At 37.7% G+C, this 16,820-nt stretch overlaps 1 protein-coding gene across 4 annotated transcripts in view; it reads left to right on the top strand.

The window, feature by feature from the left end:
• The window catches only part of LOC131060756 (sister chromatid cohesion protein PDS5 homolog D), a 101,250-nt gene that overhangs the window by 66,786 nt on the left and 17,644 nt on the right, over positions 1-16,820 (top strand). For 2 of the 4 annotated variants that reach the window (XR_009110437.2, XM_057994136.2), the window contains one exon: positions 13,367-13,687. The exons of 1 other annotated variant lie outside the window; for it this stretch is intronic. The gene's annotated coding sequence lies outside the window, so the exon portion shown is untranslated. Of the gene's footprint in view, positions 1-13,328; positions 13,688-16,820 lie in introns of those variants that run through there. One more of the 4 variants, XM_057994156.2, reaches the window with a different exon arrangement.

Genomic DNA, 16,820 nt, shown 5'->3' with positions numbered 1-16,820 from the left:
CCCGATCTCCGATGATACCCCGATCACCGAAGGCAATTCCATCGGGTCATTGACAAAACAACAAAACAGCTACCCTGATCGTCCGATCTTCCTTGATCTCTTTCTGCGCTCTGCCACGTGGCACCCCCTGATTGGCTCCAGGGTCCTTGCCCTGCCACCTTAGCACGGCCTCACTAACCGCTCGGAATGAAGCTCTTCTTTGTCGGGCCCCACCTTGGTCGCCAAGTCGTGGAGGATAAACTTCGTGCATCTTGACATAGCGGTATAGCGACAATCGTCCGATCATCCCAAACTTGCTCACCTGTTAACCGATCACAGGAAGAAGGTTCCAAACAGATCGGCCCTATCGGCCATCGGCAATAGTACTGCAAAGTTACCCCGATCACCTAAAGCAGCTTCATCGGGTCATCGAAACATACCCTGAACTGTTTCCCCGATGAGCGATGCACTCCAAGTCAGAAGAAGTTGAACTCATCGGACATCGGCGTAGCTTCCAACTTGTTTCACCGATAGCCGATGACAACCTAGTCACCGAAGGCGACTTCATCGGGTCATTGACCAGACTCCAATAGTGCTCCTCCGATAGACGAAGCACGTGAAGGCGACTTCATCGGGTGATCGGGACAACATCTAGCAGGCTACATCGGGACATCGACAAGACTTCAATATGGCTAACCCGATAGGCGATGTTAACCCGATGACCACAAAAGTGGATCCGAACATTGCTTCCCGATAACCAAACAATGAGGATACATCGGGTAGACCTAACCCGATACTTGTCTGCAACATGTTCAGCGGCCAAAGTTATACTGATAGGAAAAGTCCACAACCCGATACCTTCCCACAAGCTGTTCCATCGGGGTAAGTTACACCGATCAACCCGAACACTGGTCAGGAGAATTCGAGGCATATTTCCAACATACAGGAGCAAATTTTTTCAAATGAGAGAATTCTTCCTTTAATTTGGATGGACCCCTCCATTTCAAGGCCTTTTTTGATGTGAATTCACCTGCCTATCCCTTTGGAGGAGGGTAATTATGAGTATTAGACTTGGAGACTTGTCAAAGAGTCGAGAATTTGAACTTAAATGTCAAATTCGCTCATGTCCCTTCTAAGGGTATAGGAGCGAATTCTTTTAAAAGCTCCTTGTTGGCTCCTATTGTGGACAAAACTCTCACTCTAAGGCTTGGATTGGAAAGAAATCAGCTTGAACTCACCCTTGAGAATGAATTTGAACAAGCCTAAATGTTAAAACTTGAAGAAGATTGGAGAATTTGAGCCAAAACATTAAATTCGCTCCTGTCCCTTCCAAGGGTACAGGAGCGAATTCTTCTAACCCTCCATCTTGTTCATAAATTTGGATGAAAATCTCATTCTAAGGAGAAAGATTACCTTGAACTCGCGCTTGGGGATGAAGTTGAATGCACTCGGATCATGAGGAAGTTGAGAATTTGAACAACATTGTCAAGTTCGCTCCTGTCCCTTCCAAGGGTACAGGAGTGAATTTCCCTAGATCTCCTCTCTTAGTCCTAACTTGGATCATAATCTTTGCTCCACGCCTTAATTGAAGAAGAATGATCTATCCGTGTCTTTGAAGGAAGTTGCAACAAGATTGAATGAAGAAATGTGAGGAATTTGAGCCATAAAGCCAAATTCGCTCCTGTCCCTTCCATAGGTACAGGAGCGAATTCTCTTGAAGCCTCCATTTTGCCCCTAATTTGCATCAAACTTATGCTACAAAGCATTGATTGAGGTGGACATAACTTAGATATACCCTTAGACAAGCATTTGAATGGATTGTGATTACAAAATGTTAAGAATTTGAGCAATTAAGCCAAATTCGCTCTTGATCCTTCCAAAGGTACAGGAGCAAAATTCTTGGAAGGGCTTCATTTTTCACCTAAGGCATTGAATGGATATCATTTTGAGCAATAGTGAAGGCAAATTAGCAAGATCATGGTGAGAAATGAATGGGAAAGTCAAGTTTAAGGTGATTTGAAATGAAATGAGGATTGAATTGAGCCAAAGAAGAAATTCGCTCATGTACCTTCCAAAGGTACAGGAGCGAAATTCCTTGAGAGAGAGTATTTTGCTAATGAAGATGATCTAAAGGCCTCCTTGAGGGTGGTCTAAGCTTTGCCACATTCTAAGCTTCATTCAAATCACAAGCATTCATCAAAGAGGTGAAGAAACTACAAGCAACCCCTAGTTCGCTCATGTACCTTCCAAAGGTACAGGAGCGACTTTGGTGATAAGGGCATGTACCTTCCAAAGGTACCAAAGCGAATTTTCTGAGAGACTATATACCTTGTCAAGGCACCCAAAGCAATACCTACTCTTAAGCCTTTTGGTGGTTAAAATGATGATACCTTCACATCTGAGGGTTCTAATCTAAGGTTATAATGACAAAAGGGGGGAAATAAGTAGATTGAACAAGGACAATAAACATGCTCTTTCCTCTTAACTTCAAGCTAAATTGATTTAAGTATCTTCTTGTTGATGATGTGAAATGAGAAATTCCATATTAGAATGAATATATTATGTGCACCTAACTCTATCGTTTGTTTGTTTTCAGGTCAACAAGATCTAGTTGGAGGGAGATTAGGCCAGGACGAGGAGGACCTCTTCAAGTTTCATTATCATCATGGATACTTCAAATGCAGGGAAGAGTACTCAAAGCGCTACTAAGATTGAAAGACTTCAAGTGCTCAATAGCTACAAGCAATAGGACGAGATATCCTCAAGGTCTTCATTCTATCACATAGAGAAATCACAAGATTTTAGAAGAAAGATCATGCAAACACTTCAAGGTGAGATGAGCTACCAGAGGAGAAGGAGTGACTTGATCGTGACTTCCTATGACCACTATGTGAGATGAAGAGAAAGCTTCATAAAGCACAAGAGGGTCAAGAAAGGGTACATCATTCATCAAGTACATTAAAGACGATGGAGGATCAATCAATGCCATCGCAGAGTACTAGACAAGGTGGCATCCCAACCACTGTTCCTCCAGTCAGAAAGGTTCACATTGGCATGTCTAGATTCAGTGAACAAAGCTCATGCATAGACGCACAAACTTTGATGTACCTACCCTCAACATTTATTGGTCCACATAAACTAAATGTAATTTTCTCATTGGCTAAAAGGTTTTGTTGTAACAAACCCTAATCAAGGTTTTCATTGTAAAATCTTGGCCATTGATCTCACATTAATCTGAGCCATTGAAATGTAAGGAGCTCTCTATATAAAGCTCTGGCTCTTCATTTGTAAAGGTTAATAGTAAATAGTTTGTGAATAGGATAGTAGAATAGAAGCTTAGATAGCAATTAGAATAGAGTAGGAGGAGAAGGCAAGAGATTGTTGCCCAAAATTGTAAATAAACCTCATTTTTCATTGAAGTTATGGTGAAATGTGTTTTTTTTTTGCAATATGCATGGTTTCTTGTTGGATCTTCATATTAGATGGTAGATAATTAGATTGAATGGAGAAAATTGTTGAGTGCACTCGTGTGGAATGTGCCTAGTCCATACCACTAGCCTCTTACTAATTGTAAGTGCGCCTTGCGTGGTGTTGGTGTCTGTTTTATCATCTACCAAACATTAGGATAGGATACCCGAACGTATTCTATCCTTTCTTGAAAAATCACTACTGATTCCAAGGTCTATATGTGCGAACAAGCGACTTTAGTGGAATAGCTTCTTGGGTAGTGTATGCTGAAATTTTCAAGGGGGACTTACGTTTGACAAGTATTCTTGAACTGCTGGATTTAGATGGATTTAGCAATTTTTAGGCTCTTCTTCTTTTTTTCTTGGGGAATTTTCTGGGATTTAGACTTTCAAAAGAAAGGGAAAAAGAGATAGGGTTTAGGAAGGCTAATCTAATCCTACGAATTCTGGAGACAGTATCAACTGGGTGCTCTTGAGAAACCAAACCTTGCTTCGCCACACTAGGGACAACTACCCAAGGCCGGTGCAATCTTCAATGGGTTGTGCTTATGATCGAGATGTTGGGATGCACAGTGGATGGGCTCAGACTAACTTTGCACGGTAGAATGGAAATCATCAATTTACCAAAAGTATGAGCGGAGACACACCATCAATTGATACTTATCAAATCCTTCATTAAAATTAACAACAATGAAAGCAAATCTAAATTATTTCTAACTAAGTGTTGAGGCAATTGAAACCATGCAAATCATTCAAATAATAGAGATTAGAAAGCAGCGCACATGCAATATATTATCTGGAAATGACCTTAAGCAACAATACATCAAAAACCTCACACTCTCCAAATGAGAGGAGGTAGCCTTATATAGTTTTCATGAATAAATGAACGGCCGAGATCAAACAGTGATCAAGGGCCTAGATTGAAAGCTATAAACCCTAATTAGGGTTTCCTCAAACTAACTACCCTCGACCAATTACATTTGGGACACTTGTCCTTCTTGCTAAATATGAACCATCAATGAAAATAGAAGGTTGTTGCATTGTGAAGTGCGCCCTTCTAGAAGCTTCTGGATAAGTCAGGTTCATCGAACTTGGACATGCTGACTTGGAGCGATTTGATTGGTTGGAAAATGACGAGGCGCCACCTCAACGTGTTGGATGTCTTTCTTGAATTCTCCAATTTGTGTCAAGAAATCGTCTAAGTATGGAAATTTGATTCCTTCTTGTCGCCATTTGATTCTGCTTGGGAGCTTGTCCTTTTTTTTTTTTAATTCCTTCAGGAGATGAAATTCTTCAAGAAGTTGGAAGTTTATCTAACTTTTCCATATTTTCACCAAGTCTGAGAACTTTTCTTTCTTGATGCCTTGAGATTCTTTCAAGTGCCTCGAATTTGGAGAACAAATCCCATCGTGAAGTTTTTCTCATACTTAGCCAAATTTTGGCCCTCTCTATACTCAGACGAACCTTGCTCGTGGTCCTGTCTTCAATTCTGAATTTGGCTCGAAAATCCATTTGTGTTTTCTGTGATGATCCTGCCTTTAGTTGCCAATTTCTGTTGCGTGGGAGGAGGGTAAAAGCTCTAGATAACCCCTTGCAAATATGAAAGGATGGGATCAAGTTGTTCAGGCATTCGCTGTGATCATGTCCTTCTTCTCGATACCCTGACATGCCTTCATCATGATTGAGGAAATTGGAATTTTCTTTGTGAAACATTTCCCATACTTAGCCAAATTTTGGCTATCTTCATGCCCGGATGAACCTTGCCTGTGAACTTGTCCTCAATCTTTCGTTTGGCTTGAAACTCCAACTGCGATCTCTATGATGATCCTGCTTCTATTTCCTCTTGCGACCTGTAAAACCAAAGAAAAAAAGTTAGAAATCTATCTTGGATTAAAGAAAATCGAGGCTGCGAACGGCTAAGTGTTTGGAAAATTTCACTTCATTTTCATACTTAGCCATGAGAATGGGATTTCACATGTAAATTCTCCAACCTTCAAGATAACTGTGATCACAATCCAACACCAAGTGTTATAACCCCGAAAATTTCTTATACTTGGCCAAAAAATTGATTTTCCTCCCTTAGAAATTTGAACAAATTCACTAAAAATCATTTCTCAAACTCTGGAAAAACTCAGAAAATACACAAATCTGCATCATGAATTTAATTTGACCTTCAAAAATACTCAAAAATTCAGGAGAGATTCAATAATTCGTCCTTATACTGGTTGTCTTTCTCCAAAAATCTGTGAAACTTTTGTCAAAAAAGTTTATCCAACTTCCAGCAATATCCAAAACTTTCTCCAGATGAACTCCAAACTGAAAGTATTTTACTATGCTCTCCTTAATATTTTCGAACTTCTTGGTGTAGAAATGAAGTTTACAACGAAGTATTTGTAAATAAAGTTAAATCCTCAATCAGAAACCCTTAAAATCTTCCAAATCATGTTTCCAATTTTAACTTCATTCTTTTGGAAAGTGTTGTCATGTTTCCAAATTCGAAGAAAATATCTTCCAAAAGTTTCCAATTTGGCTATAAGTTCGAAACATTTATTAATCTTCCAATATTCTCTTTAAAAAAAACTTTCCATTTTGGATTTAAGTTCGAAATCCTTATCAATCTTCCAATATTCTCCTTTTGAAAACTTTCTATTTTGGATTTATTTCGAGGATTTTTAATAATCCTTAGAGATTTTCTTCATTTTGGATTTAATTTTGAAATCTCAGTGGATTTTGTGACATCACTGGCATCTTGTTGATTTTGTTTGACTTTTAATGCGTAGGTAGACTTTTGAAATTCATCTCCATCTTCTCCAAGGTATGGCGGACTTTGGAGACCTTTCCTCATGGCTCTCTTCAAGGCAAAATTTTTGGCTAAGGCATGGGGTGGACTTTAGCCTTTGCTCCTACATGGTGAAATTTTGGCTAAGGCATGGGGCGGACTTTGAAGGTCTCTCCTCATGGCTCTTCATCAAGGTGGAATTTTGGCTAAGGCATGGGGCGGACTTTAAAGGTCCCTCCTCATAGCTCTCTTTACCCTTGGCGGACTTTAAACTTGGCACCTCCTACCTTGCTCTCTTACTTTGGCGGACTTGGGAGAGAGCTCCTACATGACCTCCATCTTGGGCGGACTTTGGTGGCGGCTCCCATCTTGGGCGGACTTTGGTGGTGTCCCCAACTTGGGCGGACTTCTATCACTCCTCCTCCTTAGCCTCCCAACCTTGGCGGACTTTGGAGGGCTCTCCACCTTGGCAGACTTTAGGCTAGGCTCCCACCTTGGCGGACTTCAAACCCATCCCCTAAGCGGACTTCAAGCAACCTCCCCTTGGGTGGACTTTGGAGGGCTCTCCACCTTGGGCGGACTTTGGTGTTAGCTCCCCCATGACCTCTCTAGCCTTGGTGGACTTTGGTGAGTGCTCCCACATGACCCCTCTAGCCTTGGGCGGACTTTAGAAGGCTCTCCACCTTGGGCGGACTTTAAGCATAGCTCCTACATAACCCTCCTAGCCTATGGCGGACTTTAGAATGTTGGCCACCTTGGCCTCTTTAGGCTGGGCGGACTTTGGAGAGTGCTCCCACATCTTCTTTTCTCACTCCACAAGGCATAGGGCGGAGTTTAAGAGGCATGACCACCAATTGACATGCTTGGGCGGAGTTTTGATGTCCTTACCATCTTCACCAACAAGTTTGGGCAGACTTTGGAGAGTCCACAAGACATGGTGGAGTTTTGAAGCCTCTCAAGGCGGGTTTTAGGAAGGTCTCCTTGAGGGCGGAGTTCTATGCTCCCTCTTCATAGCCTCTCCAACATGCATGGCGGACTTTAGACACCTCTCAACATGGCGGACTTTTGGTCTACCTCCCAACATGGCGGACTTTTAGACACCTCCAACATGGGCGGACTTCCAGACCTTTGCTCTTCAAGGCGGACTTTTGGAGGCTCTCAAGAGGGCGGACTATATATGAAATATAACATTTAAGTATAAGTGGTATTTCAATATGTCTTTTCTCTTTATACTTTAAGTTATATTTCATATATATATTGTCAGGATGTTTGAGAGTGGTTTCACGTCTCCAAGACTTATAATGCAAAATCTAGTTTTTGGAGGATTCTCCAATTTTCCAGACTTAGTCAAATTTCAGGATCAGGATGACATTCCAGACTTAGCCAAATTTCTTAGAAAAAATTCAAAATTTCACAGCTTAATCAAATTTAACCGGATTAACTTGAAATTTGAAATCCATGCCTAGGTGGATCATCTGAGGCATCACACCCCCTAAAATCTAGGGATTTGGCTTTTTAGGTCGAAACTTGGAATTTTCGAGTTCCGGTCGAAGCTGGTCAGTGGTGCAAGTGTAAACCCTAGGTTTGCATCCCGAAAAAGCAAAAAGCCTAAAATCTAGGGATTTAGCTTTTTAGGTCCAAACTTGGAATTTTTGAGTCCCGGTCGAAGCTGGTCAGTGGTGCAAGTGCAAACCCTAGGTTCCCATTCCGAAAAAGCAAAAAGCAGACATCGCTAAAAAATAGGGAAAACTTTCTAAAAATAGCCATACCGGGGATTGGGCTAAAAATGCCAAAAACGAAACTTCCTAAAAAATAGGAAAAACCGAAAAAGCAAAAAAAGCAAATTTTCTAAATCAATTGCGATCTTCGTCCTTTGGCCTCTCTAAGCACTTTGGTGGTGTTCGCATTTCGGAATCACATAACTTATGTCAAGGCCTGAAATGCTCTGAACTGGACAAGGCTTGGTGAAACTGCAGCAAAAGGTCACAGGACACTAACAAAAACCCTAGAAAGCAGGAAAAGAGAGGGTCCCCATTTGCAATGGGGCGATGTGTGAAAAAGGTCACAACACGTGGTCAACTGGCATTGAATGAGCTTAACTTCAAATTGTTATGCGTCCATTGTTTATGCATTAACTTGAATGGTGATCAGTGTTTGATGGTGATGATTTGAACATCTTCAAAATTCCCTTAGAAGATTGCACTAAGCTGGTGTCAAATTGTTTAGTTTGATGGTGAGACCTAGCCCAGTAGGACTCCACCTAGTCGTTCATCTCGTAGTGAGTAGTTAGGACTCAAGTTCCAGCTAATCAAGCATTCAGACAATTGAATGTAAGTCCCCTTTGTGAATCCCAACATAATCACATCATACCAACAAAGCTTATCGACACGTAGAGACCCTACATACCAGAACCTTGGAGTTATTTCGATTGATCCTTAGGCAAATCTTCAACATTCGAATAACTTTGTTCAATAGAGGATAAGATACCTTGGTATTTTATTCTGTGTTTGCATGTGTGTAAAAAACACATCAACAGGTCATGATGGAGTAGAAACCACAACTCTAAAGGAACATTCTGCACCTTTATCCATTTAGGAGAAGTCTTACTAGGCACATGTATAGGGCTAGTGCCATGGTCCTAGGCAAAAACCTTAAAAATATATGCATCCATGTTCCAGAAAGGCCTTGCCAACATCTTCCTTTGCATGTTAGGGTTTTCAAAAACCACCACACATAACTCTTGTGTATCATTCTACAAAACAAAACATAAATTGTCATTTTTTCGCTCCACATAGAAGCCAACTAATCATCAAAAGACCTCTTGGAAGGCAACGCATCTCTATATAAACAACTGAAAAAAATAGCAACATTTTCTATCTTCATCCTTCTTCACTGTACTTAACATATTAGGATTAGGTTGGATAACAAGAGTTTTCAAGCAAGAAGAAACCAACTCCATTCATATTAGGATTAGGTCTGATAACAATAGTTTGTTTCTTCATACTTGAATTAATCTCTTTGCCACTATCTACTCCAACTCCAATCTTCCAATGTAGGAGTCTGTCCAAGGTTCAAATCAATCTCCTAGGAGCTATTAATATTAAAGCCTCCTATTCACGCAACCCAAAGAAAAAGAAACCAATGAAAACAACAAAAATGAAAAAAAAGAAAAGAAACCATCAAACATGCCACTAAGACCTATAAAGATAAATGATGAAAAGAAAACAAGAAACCGATATGATAAAGGAGCTGAAAAACACCATTCTAATTAAGTTGTCCAAGGTAAGAGGAAGCTCGAGGAACTCTCTTGGAGAATGACTGTTCATCTTAATCATTCCCATGCTCTTCCTCTCCTTCATTCATAATGATTAGTCTTATGAAATCATCTCATATCAAAGAGTTAAAAATTGTGTTTCCCCAAAAGCATAACACATGTAAAACTAAAACCATCTCTATTAAATCAAAGCATTCTTGCAATAATACAAGTACAAACAAGACATGAAAAAGTGTGAACTTTTCATCCATATTCACCAATTTCATGCAGCATTACATTAGAAGAAAGGAAAGCCGAAAAGTTGCCAGCTTCTCAATATGATGCCTTCAATGGCCAAAAGAGGCTAGTAAACAACATTGAATAGAAAATAAGAGGATATAATTTCTTTTAATCAAGTTTTTATAACAAAAATGAAATACAGAAGATTCCACTTTTACAAGGGATTGTGAACTCAATATGATGCCATCAATGGACAAAGGAGACTTCTATATGAAATTGTGGAGAAAAATAGAGGAAACAGTCTCTTCTAGATAAATGTAAACTTCACATAACAAGGATCAAATCTGTAGTATTCCACTTTACATTTCCCACTAAGGCACGGAATTATAATTCATCCTTGTAGTTGAAATTTAAAATCAACCAATACATTTTAACAGCAGTCCCATGAGCTGCAATCTAGTCCAAAAGTCTTACCATTTCTTACAAGGAAAGGCAAATTAAATAAGTTTCTATCAAAATACTAGATTTGTTACATTTAAGCCAATGAAACACAATAATATCACAATCTGAATATGCAAACTTCACCAAGGAATGGCAGCAATCTTAAAAGCTGCGAAATATTGTCAAAACTCCCCCATGCAAGGCTTTGATTAAGGCGAGAAGCCATTTCCTATATGGAATCCAAAAGGTATATGATCTGGAAGATACATGCAGAAAATCACTAATCTTGAAATACAGTAACATGTTTACAGATGAGAAATTTAAACAGATCTTTCTTTTTCGTCTTATTTTCTTTAAAAGCAATGAAGAAGATGAGATAGGAATACGAACTTTCACGCAGAAAACCAACATTTGAAGTGTGTATCCATCCTAATACTATACCAAACTAGAGGGTGTGTGCTGTTTTTCCAGCTGGCCACCCTCATAACTACCCAAACTTTAAGAGAATACAATATATTTGCTTTTATACCTGCTGTTCATATATAACTGCTTGTAATTTACAACCATCAACATCCTACCTTGCCTACCCAAAAATTTGGTTTCATGCTTCCTAATGTCAATAAAGAAGAGTAACGTAGGTGGTACAAGGAATAAAACACATTCACTAAGTAGAAAACATGCCCATGAAAGAGGCAAGGAAAGTAACAAAGATCCTTTGTGGTTTGTATACATAAAAAAAATATTCAACCGAATCATAGTATATATAAAATTAAATTCAACTAATTGAATATTCAAATGGGCTGCAACCTACTACTTCCCATCCTCTAATTTATTATTATTGTATACCAAGATTAAATACATAAACAAATAGAACTTCTTCCTATGTATGAAAAAAATAAGGGGTGGCAGTTGTGCTTTTCCCCTTCTCCATACTCATCACAATTTTAACTTCATAATAATAGATAAGGGTTGTTACCAAAGGAGTTTTCCTCCTCCCAAGACTAACACGTACCGTACTTGAGTTGAGACCTATTCCCCTCTACCTGGAAAGGCCTTGAAATAAAATGCATGCATAAAACTTTAAGTTTTCAATGGGCAAATGAAAAAAATGCAGAGTCTGCATTCTTATTAAACTTTCCTACCTTTTTCTTAGTCTTCCTTCTCAAATCGAAGAATGACAACAATCAAATAGGAACGGATAAAAGAGAGCAGCCAGAAACACACCATCACAAGAAATAGAAATAGTAAAACAACATATCATCACACCTCTAAACAATATGCAATTTTTTATTTTTCCAAAGGGGCATAACATCCTTTATTTTTATCTGCCATTTAAATTCCGAAGGGTCATTTTAATAGAAAAATAACTTGATTTTTTATTTTGGGGAAAAAGCCCAATACCATGTTCCATGCAAAGTGGCATGTCTCCCATGTAACTGTAGGTGTCCATTTGTCTGTCTTCTGTCATGATCCTCCATGTGTCCAATGTTTGCATCCTCTTATGCACATCCTCCTAGCCATTTGTTTCTTATCTCTTGTGAAATGCAACCTTCTTTACTTTCAGTACAGGTGAATCCCTACACAGGATTCATGTTGTTTGCGCCATTCTTAGTCACCAACAAATCCATAGCTAGCTCCTTCTGCCCAACCATCCCTGCCAGTGCACAGTCATCCTCACATTCATCTTCTCTGACACTTTTTCTCACGTGCTTCACTCCTCACACTCATTCCTATTCACTTCCTATTCATGACTTTTCAAGTCACAATTATGGTTCACCTTCCAAGAGTTAAGTATTCCTTCACACCAGTACCAAGGTGTAAGCTTGATCATTTTAAAAAAAATCTCCGCAGATAGTAATGTTGTGATGTGTTTTACTTTTAGGTAATGAAGATAAACTAGTGTGCCTTGACATTTGCTTTAATATGTGAAAGCAACTGGATGAATGCCTTAGCTTACTGAAGTTGTGGAACTATTTAATAAACTAAGGTTGGCGGAGACCTCCCCAGCCATGCATAGAATATGTGTTGCAAAATAAGCCTAACCATATTGACTACCAAACCTTCTTTTACATTCAATATCTTTGTTTTCTAATTGTTATATATTTTTATTTCTGCCATATGATGTAACTATATATTTACTTCTACAAAAAGTGAATTGGTTATCTTTTATACCACATCATCATTTCATTTCTGTCATCTCTTAAAGAAGCTGTATGAACTTATTTTTCTATGGTGATTGACGATAAATCATAATCAAATCATGACTTAGCCAAGACAATTAACTCAGGATCACTCAGGCCTTAACTATTTGCAAAAAGCTTGCCAAAGCCTGTGGATTTTTGAAAAAGGTTTCAGTTTGTTTTTGTTTTTGGTCAGATAAGATGTTTACATGTTTTCATGATGAAATAGTGTAGGCAGTTAAAAGATAGGTTTTCTAATGCTAAAGAAAACATTGGAGATGAGATTTGAATTTTTTTGGTCGACTTTTAGAGTTGCTTATAATTTCAATACGTACTGGCGTGACATCATTTAGTCTTGTAATATTGAACAACTGAAAGGAGTACAAAAAATTCATTTACACAAGTAGAATGTTTCTAATCTTGTGATTGTTAAATACAGTTTGGTTAAGATCATAGCTTGCAAATTTTCACCTCACTACCAAATCCTCATTATCCTTTGATTTTAATCTACCCACTTAAACATATTATGAACTTGGTTTCATTGGTGAGATGATTGCAACATGTGGATTTTTTCTGGTTTGATTCTCTGATGCAATGTGAAGTTGTATCACATCTCACTATCAAAAAATTTGCTCCAAATATTTGGTTTTTATTTTCATCCATCCTTTTTATTCACAGTTTTTAGCTTTTTACCCTCGATTGTCCTTAACCTCTCAAATATATTATAACTGTTTGACATCTTTCACTTAAGTTAATCCAGATCAAATGCAAGTAATCACTCAAAATGTAGCACCTTGTATTCTAGAAAACTGTGAAATAAGTAATGTGGAAGATGTATCAGCATTGTATTTGATATGAATTGTGACTCTTTTTGTTCCGTCTTGCAGAAGTTTGCTATGGTTTTAACTATTAATGGTATCTTAATTTCTTAATTTACTTGTTTTTTAGTAGTTGTATTGCCTATTAAGATCTTGATGATGGTTGTGTAGTTTTCAATGTGATGACGGCATGATGATGCCTTTTCCAGGTACTAAATGATGAGGGTGGCTAAAGTAGCATGTTAAACATGTAGGAAAACACTCAACATGTGTGTTTTCCGAACCACGCCTCCAATATATATGTCTTATTCTGGTTTGAGACAACCATTGTGTGTGAGCCAATGCTCTTATGGTACAATTAATATACCTTTGCCATATATACAGAATAGAACAAAAAGTGTATTGAATTAAAAGGCTGCCTCAAGTTCCTCAGTAACAATTTAGGGGATCTGATATTTGCCTTGTTTAGTTAGCCTTTCAAGCTAGTTGAGCACTTATCCATTTCTATCTAAAATCATGTCTCTTCTTTTTATCTTGCAATTTTTTCCAGCATGTTTAATAAATTGTAAATTCTGAAATTTGCTAGGCATAAAATGCAAAACTAGTACTTGTTTAGAGGAGCACTCGGTTGCAGATAAGCCTTTAGTTATGAATTGTTTTCTGTCTTACAATTCTGTAAAAATATATGCACTATTGGCTTTGGATTTTGTTGGATCATCTGCGAAGACTTGTAAGTTGTAACATGTTAATTGCAATAAGGAGTTCCGTTTCTAGAGTGTTTACAAAGAGAGCAACTACTTGGAAGCAATATACTTGATGTGAATTGCTTTGTTTATATGTTGAGATATTTATATTCTATCAAGGTTGTTCTGGCTACCTTATGGGAAATATGGAAAACATGAGGAGGAAAACAGTCTTCATTATACAATTCTCAATTTCTTTATAAGAAATGGTACTAGATTAAATCCAGTGGTTTCTGCATACCTGTCCGATTGTTGTTTTAAGTTGTTTTGGCTAGATCTGGCTTTCCTATCCTGAATAGAGACTTATCGAGAAGTTACATCCAACCTTTTGAAAGCTTGAATCTTCACTTCTGATAGTAAAAATCATAACAAGCATAAATATGGGAAAATGACATTAAATTTCTAGTGCAAATCTCAGAGAAGTAGAGTCAAATGTTGTAAGAAGTGTATTTATTGCAAATATTGTCATCCTCTTTGGTAGTGAAGCTCAAAAATAATATCTAGGGAAAACTTTAAGAAACCTCCCTCATCCCCCCCCCCCCCCCTCAGACAAGGTGTAAAAACCTGGCGAAAGGTGTATAATTGCCGAGGAAAATATTAATTTTACTGGTGAGATTTTGCGGTTTACGGAGAAAAATTAATAATCTCCATTGGTGAATCATTCGTGATCGCTCAAAGTTTGTGAAAAATCTTGGCGAATTGTATTGTTTTTAAAACAAAAAAAAATATTTGCATGGGTGAATTGTAATGTTTTTAAAACCAAAATAATAATTGCATTGGCGATTTCAACCTATTTTCAAACCATAAAAAAAAAATATTGGCGATTTCAACCTATTTTCAAACCATAAAAAAAAATATATTGGCGATTTCAACCTATTTTGAAACCATAAAAAAAAAAAATATTGGCGATTTCAACCTATTTTGAAACCATAAAAAAATATATTGGCGATTTCAACCTATTTCAACCTTCTTTCAAAACGTAAAAAATATATATTGGCAAATAAAAATAATTTTTAAAGCATTAAATTAATTCTGTGGGCGAATTATATCATTCATTGATCTGCAACTTAAAGTGGACCATGAGATAAACTATCACACTAATATTACAAACATGGAATGAAAAGTTGATTGAAGAATTTTAAATCAATTCATGACTTAAGGTAAAGCCTTATTAAGAGAGACTGTCAATGATATAAGGTAAAGCCTTACTAGGTGCATGACATCAATAAAAGTGGCCATCCCTCTCAAATTAATCTTGGAATCCTTTTATAAGATGAGGATGCAACAAGCTTAGGATCACTTTGAGGAATCTTGGGTAACAACCTGACATGTCTTCTTTTGCTTTAGCATGACTTGCCACCTGTCCACCTCTTTGTTTGTTGACCAACTGAATGCCTTTACCTCTTCTAACTTTGCAACTGACTCTGTCCATCTGACATCTGTAACTGCATTGGCCTCAACAATAAACTTTGTATGGTCAACCTCAACCTTGAACAACAAATCAAGCATACCGTTAAGGAAATCAACATCAACCTGATCATCTATATGCTTGATTATTCTTCTCCCTCCAGAATCAAATCAAATTCACCGGTCCAATCAAAAACCGATTTCAATTCTCCATTACTACCATAAATTGAAGGCACCAATGTACTATAACCTTCCCCAAATGTTTGCAATTTTTTCATTTATAAGCACATCCTTCCCTGTAAAAAATGCATAAGCTGCATTGATTACCTCCACCATGTCTTTAGTGTCACTGATCTTGGGAGGGAACTCGTCACTATACATCATCCAACTTATCCATTAATCTGCTTCTCGACCAAACATTGAACAAAGGTCCAAGAAAAGTGACAACCTCAGAGGAGTTTTTACTTGCCTCTTTCAAATAAATGTGCAATTCATGTACTAACATCAATTTTTCTTTCAATACATTAATCTTGTGTTTCAGAATTTTTGACACAATAGAGATAGCCTTGACATTTTGTTTCTTTTCAAGCTTTTCAATTTTCTTTATGTATTCCTCCATTTTTGCTATCACATCAGCTGGTATTTCTTGTACTTGTTATGTAATCTTTTTTGTGGGGGTTCATTTGCAATTTTTTCTTTCAACTCCACTAACTCTTCCTCCAGAGCGGACTTCTTCATCAGTGTCTCTTCATATTTTTTAGCTAATGCAATCAATTGGTTATATACTTATGTGTATCTTCTTGACAAATCCTCTGTTTTTGATAAATTCAGGAAAGAAACTTGAGTAAAAAATGAGGCAATCTCCGTGTCACTTATGTTCTGCAAATTCCAGATCATTCTGTCAGCGTTCTTTTCTACTTGAATATTTACAAGGTGGGGCTTTTGAGTGGAAGGGGCCAAAAACCAAGCAACAAGTGTCTTTGACTTAGGATTAAATCTTGATCCTCTTATTACATCTCCAATTTCAAATTCAGTTTTAAACAATGGGTCCTCTTGCTTCCTAATCTGATCAATAATAAAAATAGACTGGATATCCCAGTCAGGCATCACAATCATACTAGTAACCAATTGTCTGGCCTGATCCATAGTTATTTGCTCCCTGTTAGGATCATATTCCTCCAGTGCCTTGACAATCTCCTCATTCTTTTCTACATTTCCTTCCTCTATGATCAAATTTTGTCTTAATTGATTTTGTTTCAACCTTCTCAAAAAACTTTTAAATTCATCTGACTTAATAAAGTCATCATCTTTCATGAACTCATTTGACAACATCACACACTCATCAAAGCCTTGAGGAAGGGCTTCGTTTGTTTCTCCTTGTTATTCATTCTGCCCTGCTTCTTTGAGATGTGTCCTTATTTGATGAAAGTAGTGTCCTTGTTTTGTAACAATTGCTCTAGCAGGGTCTCTCCTCACAATTGCAACCACTTCTTTGGTTTTTTGTTTCTTTGTA

The sequence above is a fragment of the Cryptomeria japonica genome, chromosome 5 (assembly GCF_030272615.1).
Source record: "Cryptomeria japonica chromosome 5, Sugi_1.0, whole genome shotgun sequence".
NCBI lineage: Eukaryota > Viridiplantae > Streptophyta > Pinopsida > Cupressales > Cupressaceae > Cryptomeria > Cryptomeria japonica.
This window is presented reverse-complemented; position numbering and strand designations above follow the sequence as displayed.